The 24,794-nt window shown below is 39.1% G+C and overlaps 1 protein-coding gene across 1 annotated transcript in view; it reads left to right on the forward strand.

Annotated features, from left to right (window-relative positions):
- The window catches only part of ttc28 (tetratricopeptide repeat domain 28), a 164,120-nt gene that overhangs the window by 43,866 nt on the left and 95,460 nt on the right, over positions 1–24,794 (forward strand). The window lies entirely within an intron of this gene.

Below are 24,794 nucleotides of genomic sequence, written 5' to 3' on the forward strand. Positions count from 1 at the left end.
GGGATTTGACATTGGCTGTGCATGTGTCTCCCCACTCTAAAAATCATGATAAAAATCCTGAGATTCAAGACAATGTCCAATAATATTTTTTAAGAATAACAAAATTACCACACAATCTTGAATTGATATGTCTTTTCAGCATTCAGGTTGTCAAAACTCACAGCTCTGCAGTTCCTCCAGTGAAGTGGACAGACCCTTGGACATCACTCTTCCATTTGTATTTTACACTTAACATGTAATAGGTTTATTCCATGCTGAAAAGAAGAAGAAAGAAAACACAACGTTTCGGCCGTGGAGTCTTCTTCAGGTGTGAAGAAGGCTCCACGGCCGAAACGTTGTGTTTTCTTTCTTCTTCTTTTCAGCATGGAATAAACCTATTACTTGTTCCTTTGCAGCCTACGCATGCTGATGCAGCTCCCCACCTGAACTACTACAGCTTACACTTAACATGTTTTGTAATGCAAAGAAGCAGTACATGAGAAAGAGAGGCAAACATAGAGGCGTTCTCTGAATAAAAAGGCCACAGTTCAAGCCTTTCCCCTGCTGTACTTCCATACTTCTTTGCCTCTACTCAGTTTCATTTTTTCAAATCTCTAAAATACAAGCTAGCATCTGGAAGTGGTGCTGCTTTCCTGGCAAGATGTTAATTAGCTGGTAATGAAGTGCAAGGTGTCCACCTTATTAGTCAGTGTAATTTGCAGTTCTGGATTACAGGCTGTCAGCAAGGGAGTAGAATTGTTTGAGGTTGGCCGTCAGAAGTGTAGTGGACAGCTACGATACAAGGACTTGTGCTTCCTAAGCAGAACCACTGTTAACTGTTAACATGAGGAGAGGGTACAGGAGTACAGCTGCTATAGGTGACTTTCCTCGACAGGAGCAGGAGAAGCCAGGCTTTTGAAGGCAACTTGCATTTCAGATTTGTCGTTAGCTATGTTATAGCAAATTATGTTAGAGCAAATTCAAACACTTTTAAGGGAGAGAACTGTGGTTCACAATGTACTGTATACACACTGATAAGCATCAGTCTGAAAAGAAGCGAGTGTTTTTAGCACTTGGTGTTAGGGGTGTTTATGACAATCACAGCACTATTGTAATTACAGCTTTTGCAATATGTGAAACACAGCTTCATTTATTCTGTCGCATCATGCACGTGCATGCCCTTGGGTGAGCCTGGGACTGAATTCAAAATCCAGTGTCTCAATTCACCAAGACTGGAGTGGCTGTGACCTTCCCTAATTTTTGTTTTTAAATATAAGTAAAAAACTGTAGAAAAGGGTATTTCTGTGTGGCTGCAGTGGCTCCTTATGGAGGGCAGTTGGAACCCCATCATCCAGAATCAGCCATTCTGGAGCTCAAGGCACATGGCTGCCCAGATATCTCTGGGGTGGAGTGGATTTGAGATGGTCGGGGTATCCTCAGCTTCTCAAGACGTAGTGGCTCAAACATCTTGCTGGGTTCCTTATTCCCAGAGGATTGTAATTATTTAATTAAGAATAGACTCCTCATCCCGTGGGAATGTCTGCCCAGAAGTTAGCCTGGCCTCTGTAGTCCAGAGATCACAGAGACCTTTCTGGGCTGTAATTACAGCCTGCAGGGCTGTACTACGAGTGAGTCTGCAGTCTGTGTTTTAGTTCAGTAACACCAGTGAAATCTTTGGCTGTATGTTTTTTGTGTTTCGATTTGTGCCTTTGCCATCATTTCTTTTCAGTGATTTAAAGGGCGAATGTACTGTTTACTTTTGTTACAGGGTTCTTGATACAGATGTTCACATGAAAAAGTGTGCTTTATAGAGCAGGGTTGGGCAGTCCTGGTCCTAGAGGGCCAGTGTGTCTGCATGTTTAGCATTTCAGCTCTTAACAACGTAAATCAGATCATTATTTGCTTAATGGAACCAATTTCACAACATGTTTATCTCTCATGGTGCTGGTGCTGTGAAGAGACCTATAACACCTGCATGTACATCAGGATTGCTAATCAAAGTTCTTGGGTAAATATATGATAGAATATATATGTATACAAAGGAAAAGTAAACTTTAATTCTTTTTTTCTCATTTACAATAGTTGAATGGTAGATCTTCATGTTATATTTTGGGTGCCAGTTGGTAATGTTTCAGTTATACATCAATATGAGGTTTGTGCAGCTGCCTCACAGCTCTTGGCCTGGCAGATCCTTCCTGTGTGCTGCAATCGACTGGATCCCATCCTGAGTTTGGTCCTACCTTGTGCCCTGTGCTTCTGTGACGCTCTCCAGGTCACTGTGACCTTTCCTAGGATTGAGAATTTTTTTGATAATAGATGGAAGGATAGAGATTAAGGCTTTGCCAATGGCTGAAAATACAGAGAGAGTAATTAGGAGATCAATCCTGGGCCATTTGCTGCTAGGAAACTGTAATAGCGCCTCTATCATTTTTTACCAGGATGTGAGCTTTATGGCCCTTGCCACCCTCCCCCGCCCCCCAGCCTGTGCCAGTGCTGTGCATAAATCACCTGCCTATATGCATTTGCATACTTGATCAGTGGCTGTCAGACGTGATGCGAGTCTCAATTAAGTTCTGAGGGGAGAAAGCAGCAAGTGGCCAAAAATGTACAGTTACAGTGCACTGCAGCAAAGACAGACAGAGGAGCTGACTTGTGATCAACAGGAAGAGGGGAAAGATTTGATCCATCATCTAATGAGGGGGACGGGGCATAAATACAGCAAAAACAAACACCAGTTCTTTTACACAGTTGTAACATTTGATAACATGACTGGATAAGAACAATAACTTGGACTTTAAAAAAGGTGCACGTTGAAGATCACCTTTTCTTTTTATTATTTACTTATGTATATGTGTGTTGCTTGACTGTGATACTTCTATTGTTTTTTTTTTCTTTTTATGTTATTCCCTGTGGCTAATTACTTCATTGAGAACAGACTCCTCATCTCGTGGGAACCTCTGCCCAGAGGTTAGCCAGACCTCTGGAGTCCAGAGATCACAGACTCTGATCTGGGCTGTAATGACAGGCTGGGAGGCTGTGCTAGGAGTGGCTGGTTACAAAGTCTGTGAGGTTTCTCTTGAAGTACGACACAGCAGGAGCCCTTGTGGCAGGCCTGGAGTCCAGGAGCCACACCATCTGATGCCTCAGCTCTGCTCATGTGGTGTGGCCTTGCAGTGTGAAACCCAGTGCCTGGGCTGATGCATGGGTGTTGCGTTCATCCCTCCTGTGCTGATACAAAGGTTACAGTGGTGATAGGAATCTGACTTGTACTGTAAAAGATTTATCTCCCATTGCAAACTGGGACTCAAAAGACTTTTCAAAAGTTCATGTCCAGAAGCACTGAAGAACGGGCATCCTGGCTGTCTCCACCAGAACAGATGCTCGCAAGAGCCCAGGCTGAGCCCTGTGATTGCTGGTTTGAGTGTCATACCTGCTATGACTGGCATCACTGATCTTCACTGAGTACGAACGGCTATTGGCCGGGCTCTCAGCAAGAGTGTCCCCTGTGCCCTTTTAGGTGCATGCTGCCCAGTGTGGGCCACGTTTCCCATCAGTACTAAACCCCCAGTCCCAGACAGTGCTGCCTGTGGTGTGTTAAAAGATTAGTGGCTCCCTAGTGAGCAGGTTGGAGGAGTCTGCTTACATTTCCTCATTCACCTTGTGTCCTATCGAGGGGTTTGAATCTGTGAGCCAAGACATGACAACAGGCAACTGGTTATTCTGAATTGGTGGGTGTAACAAAAATAATTATAATTGATAATTTTATAAAAGACGCCCTCAGTGGAAGTAAATTAGAGGCGCTGGACTCAAATGTAGAGACGTCACAAACAGGCATCCTCCTGCAGAACACACTGTATTCATGTTGAAGTCATTTTGTGGCTGCTTATCTTGTTGTCCTGGGCATGTGTTCACAAATGGCACAGCTTGCAAACACATGTTCTCAGTCTTCTGCACTTCATTATTCTTGCAGCATTAACTGAAGGCTTTGATAATAGTTCTTGTGGCCCTCAAAAGTAAAGGAATATTGAGCAATGAATAATGAAAAATCAGTATTGTAAGTGCCTCTATTTCTTTTTTTCCTTGAGTCATTACATGCATCACAGTATGTATATTTGCTTTATATTGCATAACTTGCACTTTATATGCATGTCTTAGGACTGCATAATAAATTATATTGCCATGGAAAGAGCTGACAGGTTAGCCTGTTCTTGGCTATTGAACCAAATGCTTTTACTTTTGTTTGCTGTGTGGGCATTTTGATTTGATTCAGAGATCTGAAATACAATTAAATAGTGATTGTTTTACGTAACATCTAGTCCCAGTGGAAAAACAAAATCTAAAGTACAGTGACATGTAAAGACAGCAAATTGACTTGTGTATTCTCTTTCATGTCTCTTTTATGAAAAAGCAGGAAATATGTTTTTTTTTATTGCAGTTCAGTTATTTTTTACAGTTATAATGTTATTTTTACATTATATGTATATATAATGGGTCTTAGGAGCATCAGATCTTTCATGTTGTTATTTACTTTTTTTAGACAAAAAGGTACAGGACAATCCTCCTGTTCCTTTCTTGCATTCTTGGCGTATACACCCAAGATGTTATAGCATAAATCTCGTCTTTTTAAACAAAATATTTACGTACTGTTACAATGGTCATGAAAAGCTAATGCTTGCAGTTCTCAGCATCTAAGAAACAATGAGGAGGAACTGAGGTGTTTACTGAGCTTTTGGTGTCCAGAGAAGGAAAGATCAAAGGGGACCTTCTGGGGAATAATTACACTAATCATAATAAGTGTAAACATTCATCAGTCCAGAACACAGAATAAGTCAGGTAAAGAAACAAGAAAGGGCAGAGAAAGAGACAAAGAAGAAAATAACGTAAGGAAACAAGAGAGGAGAGCAAACGTTCCAGGCTGAGGACTTTGTTCAAATCAGCAAAAAATACCTGATTCTATTTGAACCTTGTTTAAGAGAGCTAGCCATTCTGTTATTTTAGGAAACTGATTTCCTTTATTAGGAATCCCCAAGCTAAAGATGTTCTCTTTGGGTTACTGATTATTTTAGAACAGGGGTATAGATTCGCTTTTACTTTGGAACATCCAGATTTTTAGGAAGGGAGATTTAGCTCTGGGTTGTAATCTGTTTTATTTAGGACACAGGTTTTAACTTTTTTTGGCCCATGTAGGCACTATATAAGTTTTCTGAGTGCTGGGTTAGCAGTCTGGATTTTTCTGGTTGGTCAGGATGTAGGCCTCTGAGCCACCCTGTTTGTAACTAGGGTAACTTGTATGTTGTATATTGTGCGTTTCTTAGTTTGTGCTACTGTAATTGACCATAAATATTTGTTTATCTGAGTGTGCCTTTAATTTAGTACTCTTCTGCCAGAGCAGTGCCAGAGAATAAAGAACTCAGGTGCTTCAATCTATACCAGCCTCTTGTGTATATTCATGGTATATCTTTTACAATTTGGGTGTTATGTTTATTTATTTCAATCAACGATTATCCTGCTCTATATTTGAGATTTTCTTAATCCCCTAGCAGTATGTTTGTATATATCTACTGTATGTGTGGTTAGGGAATGTGGTTTGATATCCTTGCTTTGATGTCATTCCTTGCATTACTTCACCCCCTCCTACTATACAGTATGTCATCTCTGCCCCCTCCTTTCTTCTTAAATCCCCTATCACCCCTCCACTCCTCTTCACCTGGTGACCCCAACTATGCTTATTATAGAGCTAGATTCCTAGAAACATCTGGTGTTCAACATCTCTGACCACCTTCCAGCACCTCCTCAATATCCCCTTTTCAGACTCTACGACTGTCTGATTCATTATTTCCACTTCTGTGTTTTGTATTACATTGCTTTCCTTTTGCTTAGTGTAGTCTTTGCATAATGTTTTTAAACTTTTTTGTCTTTGTTTTATGTGACACCATCTGATCTTATTTATTTTTTCATTGTGTTTCATTCCTTTGGTTCTTTGGTTTAAATGTAGAATACCTTTATCAAAAGGTATGAACTAAGTAATTATAATAAAGCATTAGAATAAACTCAAACTCTGAGTCGATTGTAAGCTTAAAAATAAAGTGAGAACACAGAGTCCAATTCCAGCTGTTATTCATAATTTGATTCATACAAGGAGGTACAGTAAATGGAACTTTATTAATAGCTTAATTAAGGGTGAGAGGTATCATTTTCCTGCAGGGCTGCAGAGATTTTTAATGCTTCAGATAGTTTGCCAATTCATGCAAATCATGTGTGAGAATGTTAAAATTGTTCAGATTATGGGATGTGAGCAGGATCTTCCATTCAAAAGGCCAGGGGCTGGTCTTGCTACTGATGACTATACTAATGCTGTGGTCTCACAGAGATTAACAAGGTGATTTTCTGTGTCTTTCAGGAAATGTGTAGTGGGTGGCAGTCCAGGTGTGGAGATAACAAAGGCTGTTTTTCTAGTTACACATAGCTTAGGCATCTGTGCTGGTTTTGTTTGTGACACAGAAAAGTGAAGCAAATGTTTTGGTGGAGGAATCAGGTTTGAAGGTAGTCCAGTGGTTGTGTTCCCAGTAAACCATAAACTATGTGACTCAGTAGGTCTTTCAAATACCCTCGGTTACAGGAAAACATTAACTTGAATGGTGTCCTGGATGTTATAGCCCTTCTCAAGTTTACATGCAGCTCTCTGGCCTTTTATATTGTATTACCTTACATATTAATTTGAAAGTGCTGGTCATTGAGACCCTGGGGTCATAAGTAAAACAAAACCTCAGCATTGTTATACTGCAGACAGCAAGCAATTGGTAAAATTTCAGTCTAGAAGCGAGAACACTCATTGTTAAAATGTCTGAACACAGCCATCAATAAATGCAATTTATGGGATTATAGAAGAGGTCCAGGTCTGTCCTTAACCTAACATACATATTTATTTTTAAAAAGCAAAGCTCAGGGTTGCACCATTTTAGGAGTAGATTTCTGTATGAATTGTATTTCTCATATGAGATGTAACAATATAAATGAGCTCTGAGTGTTTTAAAAGCATTACAACAAACCGATTTAATATGGAACTTTAATATTAAATAGGTCTAAATGGTCAAAGCATGGCTATACATTACCAGGGTGAAACAGCTGTCTGTGGGGGTTTACCTTGCCTAAATCTGAAGCAGAATCAGAATCTCTCCAGATGTTTGAAAATTCTAACTTTGTGAACAGTCATAGCTTATAAATATTCAGAGCCCCCACACTATCTGCCTGTCTAATCAGAGTTGGGGTACAGTATCTCACAAACAAAAAAAATGACTATGCAATATGGCAAAAATGGAAATAAAAATTCTTTGACTTTCACATTAGAAACGGAATTGTCAAAGAGGCCCTTTAATTCTGTTTCATGTAATTTAGCCAGGGCAAGCAACTAATGACATCCATTGTGCAGGTTTGGTGTTTATTTGAGACTCATGACACAACATGCAGCAGTACCTCAAGGTGGTTGTTGCTTGCTTACTTTGTGGTGTGAAGCCCAGAGAGGAGTCTGCTGGAGTCTTTTTTCTATAACAGAGATTTGAAGACAAATATTCTTTGTGTGTACATGTGTGTTTTATGTTTTATTTATCATCAACAGCTTTGTTAATGAAATCACTGGGCCATTATGGATGTAATGAGGTTTGAGCAGACTGTAATATCTTTAGTGCATATCAGTTTTGTTTTGTCCACTCTTTTCCCTACAGAGTGTGAAATGCCCTGAGAAAATGGAAATCTCTCCATTCATCTTGTCAGATCTGGTGCACACATATTTAACCTTACCAGCTGCTTTTGCTGAAATAATGAACCAAGCAGAATGGGACTCAAATTCTTTTTGTTTGCCTCCTTAAGAGATTCTTGCTCAGGTCAGGCCTGTGTGTGGAGCTGAATCAGTTCAGCTGGATTTTTGCATTCTGGATATTGAAACACTTGTGGCACTGTCCCTTGAATTCAAAATCAACCCTTAACTTCAGCAGACAGAGAGACCAGAGGCTTCCATTACCCCACCAGCTATGCCTTGTGCTGGTGTAAGGTTACATGCTACATTTTTGTGTTTTAATAATTTGTATTAGCTTGTTATTTTATACCCAACTATTTGAGCATTGTCAGTCTGTAGTCACTGCATATGTCTGCTTTTGTGCCACATGCAGTATGTGGTTCATCCCTCAAGCAGAAGCCACAGAGCACACTGTAAACAGTTCTGTTGAGATAAAAGACCGCCTTTGGGACAGGATGAGTTTACCATTCCTTACAAAGTTACAAAGTTCTAGAGGGTTTTGAAACTCCAACCGAATCAGAAGTTATAACCCATATTATCCCTGTCTTAAATTCTCCTACAAATTTTGGACACAGACAAGCAAATAAGATGGGACATGTAACCCTGCAGGTTTGGAAAATGCATTTAAAACCTCAGAGGGTTGTATTACTGTACCGGGCTCACATTAAATGACCCCTGTTAAATTTGCACCACTGCACACTTTCAGAAATATTGTATTGAAATGTGGTACAGTATTCACTTTGAATCACTCCAGTTTAGTTAAGTATTACAGTAAATTACAGTGCTCCATTGTAGTGTTCAATAACCTTAGGAGCAAGGAAGGCAACACATCTATTTTCCAAGACACATTGTGACACTGCTGGAAGACTGCTGTGCTAGCAGAAGGGCAAAGCTACTTCCAGCAAGGGCTGTGTGAAACTATTTTTGGATTGTTTTTGGAAGGTCTTGAAAGTGATTCACTCGGATTGTTGAAGAATTTTGCTCATTGTTTACCATAACAGACAAATATGTTTAATTAATTTCTTCCCACAAAGATCTGATAAGAACATAAGGTTACAAACAAGAGTAGGCCATTCAGCACATCTGACTCATTTGCTAGTTAGTAGCTTATTGACCCTGTATCTCATTCAGCCATTTCTTGAAGGAAGATATTGGTAACGGTATCCAATTCAACCACATGGCTGGGTAACTAATTCAGTATTCCCCGAACCATTTGGGTAAGGAATTGTCTGCTGTTTTTGGTTTTAAGTGCACTTGTGTCCTCTGGTTCATAATTCGCTGAAGATGTCCTCTATGTCTGCTTTGTCAGTGCTCTTGAGATTTTTTTTTCCCTCACAATCTTCTCTGTTCAAGAGCCCGTTTGTATAGGACATTCCCCAAGGCCCCCTACTACAATGAGAATTGAATGCAAATTATTGCAGCTGTTCTTCATTTCTGTTGTCAGTGTTATCAAACCCATGAAAAAAATTAACAATTGAATTCTGTTTTATGGAGCTCATACCCGTGCCCACATTGCCAGGTGCTCACACAGGAACCACGGTCACTGTGAATTTTTCCCGGCTAATCATATTCCACCCGATCCTGACAATACCCTGCCAAATGTACGGCTCTCCTTCAAAGGTCACAGTTTCCTTGGGATTTACGCTGGATTTGTAATGGCAGCCAAATCTTCAAGACATAGGCCTACAACTAGAGATCAGTGATTTGAATCCAGAGTCTGAACTGTTTGCTATAGTCTCATCTGGGTGAAGGAGAGTTGGTCCGTGGTCAGAATCACTTCTTGCCATGCTGTATCAAATGTGGCTGATCATTGGATCAGACCAGGGTAGCCAGTAGAAGCTGCTTATGTTTTCCTCAATCGGGCTCATCTGCTCCAGTGAAAAGTGAGGCAGTGCCAAAACAAGAGATGAGCTTCTAACATTGACTCAGAGTATGCATATGTGGCACTGGATCAAGCAGGAACTGGTAATTGTCTGTTCTTCTTTTACTTCAGATGGACTAAGTGTGTCAAGTGATTGAGCTGATTTTAGAGAGACAAGCTGCTACCCGTCATTACTATGAACAGAAATATAGTATACAGGTTTTCCTAAAACTCTATTAGGAGTGATGGCATTCTACAATAGGGCACACTTTTTGAGAGAGAAAATTCTGAAATTTACAACAGCCATAGATCTTGTAATCGGCAGTTTTATTTACAGTATGGTCTTTATTTTCAATTAGCGTTTTTCTTTTGTGATATTTTAGTAAATCTCACTGCATATCACCAAAGAGGATTTGACATAACTTCTTCTCGAAGATGTGAAGTTACTCTTTAAGATCCATGACAGTGCCGCTCTGAATTCTATATCTAAAACAGATATCTTTTGTTTCTAAAGTTCTCATTGAAGGAGACCTACTGTGTTTTTTGAGATGTTAATATTTTCGATATTCCTTTGCTTCTTGCATTTATTGCTAAACATTAATCATTGTCTCATACCCCCTGCAAGACTTTCTTGTACAGTGACCTTCCAGCAGGAATCTTTATTTAAGGGAGTAAAACAGTTTATTTTTTCAGAAAGGGGTCTGAGAAGCATCATTCGGAGGGTGGGCCTGCTTGTCAGATTAGGACTGTTTTGTCAAGGAAAGCCGGCCTCGTTTCAGTCTGGGGGCTGGGCTTGGGAACAGCAGTGACCATTGGTCAGTGGCCAAACAGCAGCAGGGAAGCCCAGGCACCAGATGTTACTGAGACAAAGGCCTCAGTTAGTCCTGCCATTGAGGAAGGTTAGTGCTTCCAAACTGCTGGTCAGCAAGAACCTCTTCCCTGAAAGACATTGCTGGCAGAGGCAGAATGTTTGTGGATTTGTGCACCGCAGTTGCCAGCAGAATTACACACCTGAACTAGTTTCACTTTTTATTGTTTTCAAATAAAGTCGTATTTCCTGAGGTTTTTTTTTACCATCGTGCCCCCCAAACTTGCGTAAACAGTTGGGTTGTGCTAATACTCTGTGGCAATGCTAAGCCAGGCTTGGTGAGTACAGTTCATTGTTTTTGTTTGTTGAGTTCAGGAAGTAGCAGACACTAGTTTTTGTCATTTCTTGTGTGTGTTCTTAAAGATTGTCTCGTATGTTTTAGTCTCACGTTTCTATTCGCCTTAATATCTGTTCCAGCTTACCTAGCTTCAGAAATGTGCGTGCCAGGGTGTTATTGAGAAGGAGCTGAATACCCCAGGATACTCTTTATTGTTTGAAATGTTGCTAGCAGAGTTAAGTATTCCCCCCCCCAAAAAACAAATTTTCAGCCTTGAAGAGCTGCATGTCGGTTGTATTTCCGACTTTTCAATAGCAGTTTGTACTAAAACACATAACAAAATAACCTTACCAGCAGAAGTAACTAAGAGTCCCTAAGGACACATACAAGAGAGTTGAAAATATGAAAGAAACACCAGAACAGGAAGAAACAGATGAAATACCCTGCGTCTTTTAAGGATCAGTATCAGCATCTGACAGTAAAGTGTTTCTGTCAGGCTACAGGCCTGTACTAAATGACTGTGACCCCCCTTCTCCCACCTCCCCTTCTACAATGGGACCCCAGTGCACTCTCTTTTCGATTAGCCTCTCGTCTGCTGAGTAATAATGAAAACAACATGTAAATGCTCAGTAAAATGGGATACAGAGAAAAGCTGTCTGATCCTTTGGTGTGAATAAAGCATTCTCTCAAGACCAGCTTCACACTGACTGGAGTAGAACTGAACTTTTGATGGTTATTGAGAACCAGTTTCTAGGAGATAAGCACTTCCATTCTGATTCATCATGGTGATCATGGTACTGATCTTTACACTTTCCCTGTCAGATGGGGGCAGCCCATTGAAAGATGTGGATTATTTACTGCTTTAGGATGACAACCACAGCAGGAGAAGTTTTTCCTTTTTGAATTTTAGAAGCTTGGGCCATTTTATGAGAGTAACATGTGATCAGTTTTTGTATTAATTTCACAATTTTAATTGTGTGACCAATACCAAAAAGAAGAAGAGTACAGATAAAAATACAGTACCGATTCCCTCATCCTCTATAGTCTCTGTAATTGCAAAACTGAAATTACCAGAAATGTGGTCAACATTATGTGCTGAGAGCTTGGCCCGTTTTTAATAAGAGTTTTTGATTTTAGGTTGATTTTAATCATTAAGTGCATACTTATGCTGTTACATAGTAGCACACTGGCACTGCAGTGAAACCAAAATATGTTAAACATTAGGTAGGTATGTTATGGTAGATTTACTGTTGCTTTCATTGTTTGTTCTCTTTTTATTTAATCCTTCATTGTCTATTTAGTGAAACATTAAAAAAAGTTTATCTTTAAAATGTGCTAACATAAAATTATTTCAAGTATTATTTAAAGTGAAGCTAAAAGAATGCTGCTTTATAATACTGTACATGCAAAGTCAGCTGGACAAATCGTTTTCCCAACTCCAAAATTGATCCCTTTATGTAAGAATAATTTAATACAGAAATGTATTCTCCCTTAACAGTTAGAAGAAAGCCTTCATTTCATACAGATTTACCTTTAAAATAAAAGGTAGAGAAAGACATCAAATACTGCACTTCCATTCATAACATTTAATTATTTCCATTCATTATCATTTCATTTCAGTTTTCATTTCCCTTGTATGCCTCTTTCTTTACTCAGCACATTCATTCAAAGAAATTATAAGTCACACCATCATCAAAAAATGTATTAATGGGTCTTCAATTTGCCTTGGTGCCAAGTTATGGGCAATCATTTAGTCCTGGGATTGTAATGCTGTGTGCTCTAAAACATCTAATGATGCTCTAATAAATAGCCACAGCAAGAGAGCCAGTCATCCCTAAGGAGACTGCAGTCTGATCTCAGTGAGATTAAATGCCTTAATACCAGAAATCAAGTCTCCCAGTGGCAATTAGCAGAATGCACCTGGTCCTGTGGTACATTTGGGCCGTGTTGGGCTCCTTTGTTTCCTGATTTTGCAATGTTGTCATCCATCACTGACTTTTTAGGACCTGGATTTACGAGCCCTTCCTTCAGTCCAGCCTGGCTGGGTTGAAATGAATGAATGGTGGCGTGGGAGAAATTCTTTGACTCCAGAAAGTTTGAATCTCTTCGGCAATGCCAATGTTGTGAATACACCCCAGTTCAACTTCTCTGTTTGCTTTGACATCTGAGCACAGAATCACTACAGTTACCTGTTATCATTGCTGTGCCAACCTTGTGGCAAAATGCACGAAAACCATTTTCAGTTGTTCCTGCTCCAGTATTATCCTTCCTCTCAAAGTGCTGAATAGTTGAATAGTTTAGTGACTATTTCCCAGCCTGACTTGACATGAGTTTCAGTCACAAAAGGTCTGGACTTTGATGTGAGAAGCAGCACGAAAGGCAAATGTCTAGACCGTAATTAATTACTGACAGACCAGAACTTAACTGTTCCCATAATCACCGTTTAAAAGGGCTTTGTGAAGCAAGTGTTACTAAGCAGAATATAATCAAAGCACATGGCTATCTGCACAAAAATGGTTTTAAATAACTTACAATACACATTATTACAGTAATAGCCATAGGATGGATTTTACACCTTTGTCATACAGTATGAGAGCAGCAATAGTAATAGCTGTTGATAATAAAATTAATTCACATAATTTCCTTAAAATTTGTTCCTCATTAATTACTCATTAACTGGGCCTTAATACTGAGTATTCACATTTGGTGTTATACTTACTCTGGCAGGCTGAAGTGTCTTTAATGTGTTGAATGATATTGCAGTTTGCTTTTCTTTTCTTTTTTAAGAAACCAGCTGCTTGCACAATAAGGGTTCAATATTATTTTTCAGAACAACAGCTCTAACTATACACAAAAAACGATCGAGCACAGTGACAATCTGTGCCTGTTTTAGGAGACCATCTGTGATTAATCTGTGTGATACACTGTGACTCAGTGCCCTTCAGAATCATTCTGTAGTGCTGATAGATCTGTGTGAATTGTTTTTCTGCTCCTTTGGAGGCTATGACTCTGTATTGCCTGCTATTATTGCCAGCCATTGTTAGGTTAAAAAAAATATCTTTTAAAAATCAGAAGTCATGTGATTCAGCATTGCCTGAGCATCAGTAAAGGGCAGTTTAGACGTGATCACACCCAGAGTCTGGAGCACCAAATCAAATAGAAGAAAATGAATGATGATGAGAATGCGCATTGAACAGCACTCCCGTGTCCTCAAACATTGCACAATCAGTTTTCTAATCATGACTTAACCTTGCATCATGAGTAATTTGTTTCCTCTCTAGCAAGATGATTTACATAATTATAGGTGTGTAGCCTCCCATTCCATTCCCCTTCCTGCCCTCCACAGCAGATATCTTTTCCAGTAGTTGATGTATCCCCCCTCCCTTCACCCCCAGCCCTTTTTTCTACAAGTGGTAATTCTGCTTGATGGCTTCCCAAGAAAAGCAAGATGTCTGTCTGGGAGCTGAGTGATGCTTCGTCCCCTCAGAGACCGGCCACTATTTACTTAATGCATTAGCTGTACGTGCTGACCGCTAATGCCCCTTGGCAGGGCTGGAGTCGAGGAAGGGGTTGGTTAACACCCCCCCCCCCCCACCCCCCATGTCCGCGAGCATGAGTGTGAGTGTGTATTAGAGTACTAACAAGTCAAAACATCCCGGAGTACCCCAGGGGTAGGAGAGGAATAGCTTTCTTCAGAGTGCCTGCGTGGCAGTGACGGCAAGGAATAATGGTGAATGTTGCAAAGGTTTTATCTGGGGCTGAACTCCAATCTGTGGCTTTATTAGAACTGGGCTTGTGCCCACAGCAGCTCCCAGTGTTGCGCACACCTGGGAGGCCGTCCATCTCAGGTGAAGTGGGGTTAGGAAAGAGGTGAGCTGTAAAAGCCCGTTTTACCATTCTGTCTTCTCACAGTGTCTGACATGAATAAAGGTGGTATTTCAGAAAGAAGAATAGTTTCAGAACTATTTTGTTAAAGCCTTGGCAGGAATGGAAAAGGGGTCTTAAATGTATGAAAAAAAAGAATTATGGTGAACGGTTAATATTCTAGCATAGTTATGTTCAAACCAATTGGTAGATTTCAAAGGAGAGAAAAGGAGATTTTGAATATTTTCTAAATGGTGACAGGGATAGCCTGCTAGCTCACAGTCCTTGCAAGGAGGTTTCTCCTTACAGACCTTTTTTAGCTCAGCTTAGGCCAGACCCATTTAGGCAGGCAGTATCCCCTGATCATAGCACATGGGCCCGACCCGTGGTTCCATATAACATTGCGTGCATTTCCTATCTGCCATGGCACGGCAAAGAAAAAGATAATAAATGAGTATGGAGGACTTGTGATAATACAGGGTTAGTGTAGGTGTCGTTGTATACCTAGTAAAGCCAGCAGAAAGAACATATACCTGTACTCACCCGATCATACACTTACTCATCTGGTTGCAGAGTACTAAAAGATTCTTACAATTGCTTTGTTGTTCATCTTCCTAATAAAAAATGAACTGGAAGGACTTCACACTGGGTCTCCTGGCTTCCACTCAGAGCATCGTTTGGTCCATTAAACGAAGTGAGGTGTCTGTCTTACAATATTGAACTCCGCAGTGTCAGCTCCCTGTGTTTGGCTGCTCTATTATTTCCATTCTTACACTTTGAAAGATGTAGATTACTCCTCCCCGCATTGCCACTACAACACATCACAGTTGAAGCCCTTGGCTGACAGTGCACTCAGCAATGCTGTTGGTACTGCCTTTTGGCAGAAGATATCATTTCCTAAGTATCAAATGTATCAAAATAAGTATTAAAAGTATCAAATGGCTATGTACAGCATGGTGAGCGTGACACTGGTAAAACCACCTTATCAAGAGGGCAGCCAGATGCTATTTTCACAGGTCCCTGGAGGGAAATATTTAGAGAGCATACAACGGCATTTCATTTAAAAAATACTCTATTGATTACAGATACTAAGGTCGCTTACAGAGGAAGTTGCTTCTGGTACCTATAGATAGCACTGGACGGAAACGATCAATTAATTAGTGTCAGTGGGGGATGAAGACAGAGAATGTGCAGGCATTCTGTACCACTGGTTTTCTGGCAAAGCTTAAGTTTCTTAATCTTCGTCTTCCTCTGTAAACGCCTGAGACCTCATTCACAAAAAGTTATTACGTGCTAAGAAGTGTCTTGCCCAAAGATGAGGGGGGTTTTTAAGCACTTGTATTTGCAAACCATGATAAGAAATGTCTTTAACCTTAAGATACACATGAACACACACATTTTAAAATTAAGGCACATGGGCAGCATCTCTTTAATATCTGCTAATATATTGATATAATCTGCAAATATAGTACTAATAATAGAAGATATATGCACAGTTTACGCAAAACCTTCTCAACCATAAGGTTCCCCTTCATTCACACCCAAGTTAGATGGAAGCAACTCTTGTCTGAGATCCATCTTAGAAAAAGCTACACAAATGTTTTATCTCGTAAGGGAGAGAGGAAAAAAATGGAAAAAAAATATCCATTGATACCCAGACATTTAAAAGCAAACCATAAAAATTAGTCAGAGGAAGAAATCATCACTAGAAGGTGACAGTTGATTGCCACTACAGTACTGATTCTGCGTTATGGTTTCTCTGCTTTTAGCCATTTTTTCGAAGCTGGCTCTAGCTTGAGAACCTCCATCAGTTCACTACTACCAACCAAATGAGCTCAATGGAGTGAAGGGCCTCCTCACATCTACCTTTTTAATGTTCTTACAAAATGTGACATGAATTCAGATTTTTCATACAGAACATATCTTCATTTCACTAATGACCTTCTTGGTACATTTTAAGGCACATTTTTTTCCCTTGTCTTTTAATGTTCAGTGGAAGTATTTTTATGAATAATAGATTTTAACATTAATTTTTAAGGTTTGTAAGAAGCAATATATATTCTTGTTTTGCTGTATTTTTTATTCTCCAAAAGACAATTGCTTCCACATGCAGTTTCTCCTGCACTTCCCCACACTTTCTCAGTCTCTGCCCCTTCCTATTATATGGATTATATAGATTTATAGAAATTACATAGATTCTAGTATTAGAACCAGTTTGCAGATTATACCAAAATAGGAGAATAAGCAAAATCTGATGAAGCTGCAAAGGAATTTCAGTATTCTGTATATATCAGAATAAATGCCAATGTGTGTCTGGAATAATGTCGCAAGCCATATCGTTGAATCTAATACCTTGCAGACCCTTGGATCAATTACCTTCTAAAAACCAAACGAGCTGGTTGGTCCGAATCTGCACGTTACGTTTTGTGATTTTAAATATCTGTGGTTCCAATCCTTTCACGGAATTTGAAGCACCGGCTTGTTCATTTATGTATCAATAATGAGCACTTTAATATAGACAGCAGGTCTTACCAATCCCTGCACTGGATCTGTACCAACAGCCATCTCTCATCTGCTTTTAAAAACTGTAGGAAATTGTCTGACACCAATATTCTGAGGGCATAATATTGAATATGTAAAAGCCTGTCAGTTATCTTAAGTTGGTGAATCTCTTTATATTATTAAATGGCCGTTTTGAGCCTGTTGTGGGTCTGGGGATTAGGTGGTACAGTGTTAAGGTTGTTTTCACCTACCTGTAGCTGTGGCAAGGGTTACAGAATGATGAAAATCTTCGGGGGACAGAGTTTTTATTTTTTGAAAGTGGGGGTTGGGATAGCCCTAGATAATAGAAACCTTTTTCGGGTGTGGCTCCACAGCCGAAACGTTGTGTTTCTTTTCTTCCCTTTTCAGCAGGGAATAAACCTTTATTGTTCCTTTGCTGCCTACGCATGCCGACGCAGCTCCCCGCTTGGTCTGTTTGTAAAGAATGTTTGGAAACACTTACAAGTCAATTTCTGATCACATTTGTTCCATGAAGGGAACAAATTCCTTGAGGTCCTTGTGATTTTTGTTCCGATGATCTTACAATCAAATGTTCCTGAAGTTCACAGATCTCCTGATTCGTTGATTACATTTAGATGGTGACCCTTAAAACCAGCTCGACCTACTGGATCTGGAGCAACCAGGTTGTGGACAGTGTTACTCCAGAACCAGGGTTAGAAGGTGTGGGGGCCAACACTGAACAGTTCATGACCTCATAGGAAGAACTCCTGAGCAGTGTGACGATAAAGGGCTCATTCTGAACTGCAGGACAGTTTATCAGCTGTCTGTGAGAACTGGTCAGTTATTGCATCAAGCTGGTCAAAATTAATTTACTAATTAATTGCTTAATTACATTATATACGGTGATTTTCTATGAAATTCAAAATAAACTTTATTATTATTGTCAGGTATCAGATACCCATATTTAAAGTTGTTATTCTGTATTAATAACAGTAATAATTCAGTGTGCTAATTTATACTGAAAGTGCAGCATTTAAATATGCCACACTGCTGAGCCAGCCAACTTGTTGTTGTCTTTGAAAAAAGTTTCTACGTATTACATAGACAGATGCAAAGATATTTGGGATTCTTTAGTTTAAGAAACGTATATTGCAGTGCTGGCTTATATTTAGAAATGAGTGAATTCATGAATTTTGCAAAAGGTTAATATAATATTTGTGCAGAACTGCAGTTCAGGGGCAACTTGAAATCCATACCTGCTAGTATTATTATCAGGACAATTTTAGCAGATTTCTAAATTGACTGAGTGAGGGGAAGTTGCATTGTGAGCCAAGCCACTATGTGATGTGTGCTAGGAAGAGCTAGGTCTGTGCTGATGTCACACTGAAGGGCTACAGGCTGAAGTAGCTCCAAATCCCTTACCAATCTAGACCTGACTCTAAATTAAACACAAGGCCGCCTGTACCTTTTTACAAACTGAAATCCACTTTTGTTTCCAAGGAAACTGTCCCCCAGGCACAAGAAAGCTGCTGTAGCTTGAGACAAGATGTAACTAGGATATTATTTGGGAATGTGTCTGAATTTATTTCATGGGGAATAGCACTTTTCAAGGTGAATGAAAAACATCAAAAATCTATCACTGAGCATAAATCCAGCCCAGTCTGAAAATCCCTTTCCTGTATAAAATACAAACAGAAAAATGAAGAAATACATTTTTTGAAGATGGTGTTTGTATACCATGATTATACCAACATTATTATTTAGATTACAGACAGATCCTCAGGGCCACATCCATTTTTAAAAACATTTTTTTTATTTTATTCATGAATGCATCTGCACCTTAAAATGTAGGTGTTCCAAAATCTCTGATCCTATTATATGTAATCAGCAATATATATAGACATACAGTACCAAGTAACTTTTCGGGCTGTGTTCTGTTACTCTGATGTACTGTATACTGTAGGTATAGAAGGTAGATACTGCTACAGTACCTTCTACCTGAGCGGTAGATTAGAGTGAACAGAAATCTGCTGCAAATTCAGTTCAGTGATGTTAAATTGCAGAGAATTTATTATTAGCCAAAAATGAATAATAAAGTATTCATTAGTAAGCACATTTATATGATACCTTATTTCAGCTTTTTTGTTTTTCATCTCCTTAGATGCTGAGCTTGCTCAAGCTATTCTCGTCCTGATGTCTGTGCTGGCAGATCATTTTGCTGACATTCTTTCCAAAGCACAAAACATGAAAATTCAAACATTGTCGATCGAAGAAACTTCATCCAGGGCTGCAGTGCTTTTGTTCGTGTTACATCATTTGTGTTTCAGCTTTGTGATGAACAGCCAGACAGGGGTTATCCATGACCAAGCTTGGAACAAGTTAGACGGGAAGAATAGCTCTCTGCAGTGCTGCGTATAGGATCGAGCCTGCTCTACAGCACAGGACATTTCCAAAAGCCAAAACTCCTTTGTTGTGCTGTAATGAAATACAGCTTGCTTAGAATAACAGAATTCTGATGGGTTCTTATCACAAGCAAAACATCAATTAAGTGATGAATGTTGTAGACAAATATGGCATCATTAAATTACAAATTGTTACCAGGAAACCAAAGACAATGTAGTGCGTAAGTGAAGGTCATGAGTAATTTAAGCATCAAGTTAATCATCTTTGTTTTTGCTTGGTTGAAAAAACTTTAGAATAGCTAAATTAATGTTTTGTTTTTACTTTCCATTTGCTTATTTCTTTGTATAAATTATAAGGTGGACAAAACATCTCATTAGCATAAGGGTGCTTACTATGGAAGTGTTATGCTTCAAAGCTTTGAAAGCACAAAGTGTTTGAAAACAGAATAATCGGAATCAGGCTGCCCAGCTGTGATTAAAAAGTAATTTTCAGGCTCCTTAACTTCTCCCTAAGAGAACATAGCCGAGTTTACCTTGCATTAGCAGAAACCTACAAAACATTTTTCCTGATAAGGGCCAGCAGTTTATGAACAGTTTATAAAGTCTGACGTTTGAGTAAATTCAAATTATAGCGTATCCGGAAATGTGGTTTGTAAACACAATCAGGTTTAACTTTGAACAGTAATATCATCAGACTGGGAAGAAAAAAAAAGAGTCCTGTAAGACTTCGTTTGTTTATTTTCTTAGCTTCTAAACATTATACTAAGGTTTGCATCACAAAAGGGCCCCAGTCTGGTTAAAAATCATAATAGTTTCCTAGAAGGACACCACCATAGTAGTATGTGACCAGTCATCTTTGGTTTATCCTTGTGGGCTTTCTTACGTAACTCAGTATTATCTTTCTAAACGTGAGTGAGTTTGACTAGCTACCTACAGCTGGAGAAAAGCACAAAGAGGAATGAGACAATCTGTAATCAGTCATTAACAGCAAAAGCATTCTATGCTTGTGGTGGCTAAACTTTCAAGCTTGTCCTCACACATACACAGTTGTACTCTTTGCCGTTTAAGAGAAAATTAATCAAGGCAATTTATTTTTTCCATCACAATTATAAAATTAGCAAACAAAAACAGTGTGATACGGTACATAGACATTGGAACTCAGACAAACAAATGTTAGTCTTTGTACCCAAAACATACTGTATAAAGTTGAAAATTAGCCATGGAAATGTAATGATTTACTGTAGTGAAATCTCCAGAACTATTATAAGGGGGAAATCTCACAGGTGAAGGATGGCTCAAGTAAAAGGTGATCCATGGGCTTATTACACATGCTTTCTTGTAAGACTGAAGAAGGAAAGATGGTACAGCTGCCCAGAACTGGGACAATGATTCATTAGAGAGGTCAGTATGTTTGTGGCTGTTTATGCATTGGTGCATTCTCTATCTAAATCTATAGATCTTTAGAAGAGCCCCTGCTGATCAAAAATCATATTTCCAAGACTGTAGTGCAAGAGCTGTTTAATTTTTTTTAAAATAGCAGAATCTGGAAGATAAAATGGCAACAGTTATGACCACATCTAATTACGTTCTTGTGTCAAATGTCTTGCTGGGCTTTTCAACTTTGGCGAACTGCTGGAAGTCTTTATGTGAACAGGTAATTGATTCCAGACAGAAGCAGCCTGAGAAAGTGAAACAAAAAGAAATCACTTTTGCTTCTGGTCCCAGGGCCCTCCAGACTCATCCTGCCTTGTGGCCTCAAAGCAGAGTTTCTCAGCATGCAGTCCTTCCAGGCCACTCCACCCACCCTTATCCATTCAAATACAGAAAAGATTAAATGGTTATGATTCAGCTGGCTTCTGATTAAATAATTAAGAAGTTCCTTATAACTACAGTATGTTTCTGAAGGACTTCAGTGAGCAAAAACCTTTCAACTGATGACACAGATATTCTCAAATATCCCTCTTCAAGTAACATTTTCAAATTGACTGGTATCACTAAAAATGTGGAAGGAAGAAATTCAAAAAGTATATAATTAAATGCAAGAAAATCATGCCTACCTTTTTAATTTGTACTGTATTTTTAATTCAGTGGCATTAATTACTAATTGGAAAAGTTATCAGACAGTCATCTGACAGCTGTCCTCACCCTGCAGAGCTGATTCTTCCTGCAGAGGTTTGGAATGAAGAGGAGAATTAAACAGGAAGAGGTTTGGTATGCTTATCCACCAAATGGTGGCCACTTCACCAAACTTCACTGGGCAGTTACACTTTGAAATTTACACACACTTGCCTTGCTTTGGTGACTCCCCATGGAATAATGGTTTTATTACTGGACACTTTCTTTCAGTGAGCAAAAAGAACAGGTTGAACAGGATGTGGCATGCATTCTGTGATTTGTAAAAATATACTGGTAGGATTGCAGAAGATTTTTTGTGTAGGATTGTAAGTTCTTGTTCAAACAAGTCCACTATTTTTCATTAGGAACAAGGTCTAGGGAAAGTTCTGGTTTGATAAACCCTGAACATGGCACATACTCTACACTGAGAGAGTTTCATAATCAAAATTCTACTCTGTTTTTTTATTATTGGTAGTGCACAGGATTAACATACAGGTATGCTCACTGAAGCTGCCAAAAGGGGATTGAAACTCAAAACTAACCCCATGAAGTGTACAAAGTCAAACTCCTGCATAGACTGTAGTAATACAGTGTTGTACTGTTTCACCACTTTCATTCCACTGTTGTTTTGCCTCTAGCAGAAAAATGGAAAATAGCCCGAATCATGCTCCAATAAGTATTTATTGCCATTCTGAGAGATTGTTTTGTTCATCTAAACCGTACTGTAAAACTGGGATTCTGCCGAAACAAAAATAAAAAAATAAAAATAAAAAAACAGGCTTTGCCTGTTTTTTTTTTGTGAAGTTTTGGACTATAGCACATTGCAATCTAATTTAAGTAAAATGTATTAAATCCATTGGTACCATAAAAATCTTAAACACATCAGCTAAATTCGCCATAGGGCCAAACAGCAAGTCAGATATTAGAAATCCATCCTAATATGTTTTTCCTGTGCTATAGTACGTCACTATAACACCAGAATACCAGATAATCCCACTGTGGGTCTTGCTACCTGTAGGCCTTCAACTGATATCCACACAGGCTGTTTTAATAGAAAAACAAATCCATTTTAATTTCTTGGCAAATCGGAACAATTTACCTTAAAAGCATGACGGAAGGAAGAGACTATTGAGGTTTTGTCGTCCTTTGTGGTCAGTTCCTGTGGAAGCTCAGTGGAAGAGCCTGTTTTTTATGTCCCGTCTGCACGCAAAAGACCTCTTTTTTTCTGAGAGCAGTGAGACTTTCTTAGGGAAACGCATAGCAAAAACAAATAGATGCGTAACATCAGGCAGTGTTTGTGTTCTTGTCTGCGTGGGCCCTCTCTGTCGGGCGGGCGGAGCAGCCCACCCACCCTGATGAACTCGGAGCTGTCTGGGCTCCCGGGACATGCGAGAGGGAGCGGGACATTGGGGTGGGAAGGTTCAGCTCGTCTTCAGCTCCATCCCGATTTGCCTCCTTCCTTGCCACAGGCACATGGGGCCTGAGATGAGGATTCAGTTACAGAAGACTCCTCTTAATGTGGTTAGGCCTTTTGTCCCCTTAAAGTGGCTGTCGGCAGTAAACCAAGCTGCTAGAAGAAGAGATGTTTACAACAAAGTAAACAGCAAATTGCTTTCAGTTTAAAATGTCATTCAGAAGGCGTCCTTTGTTTCTGTCTCCTAAGACATGCACACTCCCAAGCCAAACACTTTGACTACGGACAAGATGGATTTCTTCTGGCTTGTAAATTCTGTCTCAGCAAATCGAAATGCACTGTACTTGTGCTTTTCTATCATCTGGACACACTTAAAGTTCCATAGTGGAAATGCATAAAATACCGAGGTGTTCTTAACAATTTCAACAGTCAAAACTGTCATTAAAATGGTATATACAAAAATTAGCATGGAGGCTCCACTGCTCTGTTGGAGGTGCCATATCCTTCATGCACAAATTGGCCTTGAGCTGGGATTTGTGTTTGCAGAAACTAATTTCTCCACTGGAAGAAATTTCACAGTTTCAACAACCATTACCGTGTATCCCTGAAGCACAACAGTGTTATCAAATTTAAGATGCAATGTTGCATGAGGAACATTTTTGTGATGTAATGCACTTTTATATTTATATACACTCACATACCTCATTCAATTTATTCTAATAATACCCATGGGGTTTATACCCTTACTTCGGCTTTGGGAATAATTTGAGATGGGATATCATATTTGAGTGCTGTTAGAGGTAAAGTAATTTTTCTAAATTTCTCATAATTGTCATAAATCTGAAAACTGGGAAAATAACATTAATGAACACCTTGATATGCAGCATTCATTGCTCAGAAATCCTAAATGGTCTTCATTTTAATAGACTTAAAATTGTTTATTTGATTGTAAGAAGACAGATTATATAGTTAAGAGTATAGTATGCCTGACAAAAACAAATTAATTTCTAAAGAACAAAATGGAGGATTTTTTTAAACAAACAATTGCCATGTGCAAATTAGATTTTTCTGTGTTTTCACTTGTTTTCTGTGGTTCCGATTTGCCTTGGTTTGCTATTTTTACTCTATATGAGACCTATTCTAGGTTATTAATGTACAATTATGAACTTTAATTAAAGATATTATTTAAACAGTCATATTATAAGAAGTTTCTTGTTTTTTATTCTCTAAATCCCCAAATCGTCTGAAGCACTGATAATGTGAAATGGAGGCTTTTGACGTTGGATGTGGAAATAAATAATATATTTTGTGTACTAGGGGAGTAGTGTTTTTTCAACCCTTTCTCCACTATGGACCATATTAAAACTAGTAATATAATATATATGTATTATATAATATATTCTGCAAGGGCTATCTAAGAAGTGGCAAAGGAAACAGAACAGACCAGATTAAGCAGTGGAAAGCTTGTATAGTACAGTACTTGAGAAAACCATCTCTGTAGCCAAAAAGCCCATTGAAATATATTTTTTTACAAAATCCCAGAGCAGCTGACACAGTTTGATGATTGTGAAGTCAGAACACTTTGAGCAAATACATGCAGTATAAAGTAAGTCTTGGCAACAAGGTAGGAGCTGGCAGAACATGGTATGAACAACGAAGCAAAACTGAATCACAAACCTGTGGCCGTAGCTGACTGTGCTGGTCCCCACTGAGCACTGCA

Source organism: Atractosteus spatula, chromosome 17, assembly GCF_055471065.1.
Source record: "Atractosteus spatula isolate fAtrSpa1 chromosome 17, fAtrSpa1.hap1, whole genome shotgun sequence".
Classification (NCBI taxonomy): Eukaryota; Metazoa; Chordata; class Actinopteri; order Semionotiformes; family Lepisosteidae; genus Atractosteus; species Atractosteus spatula.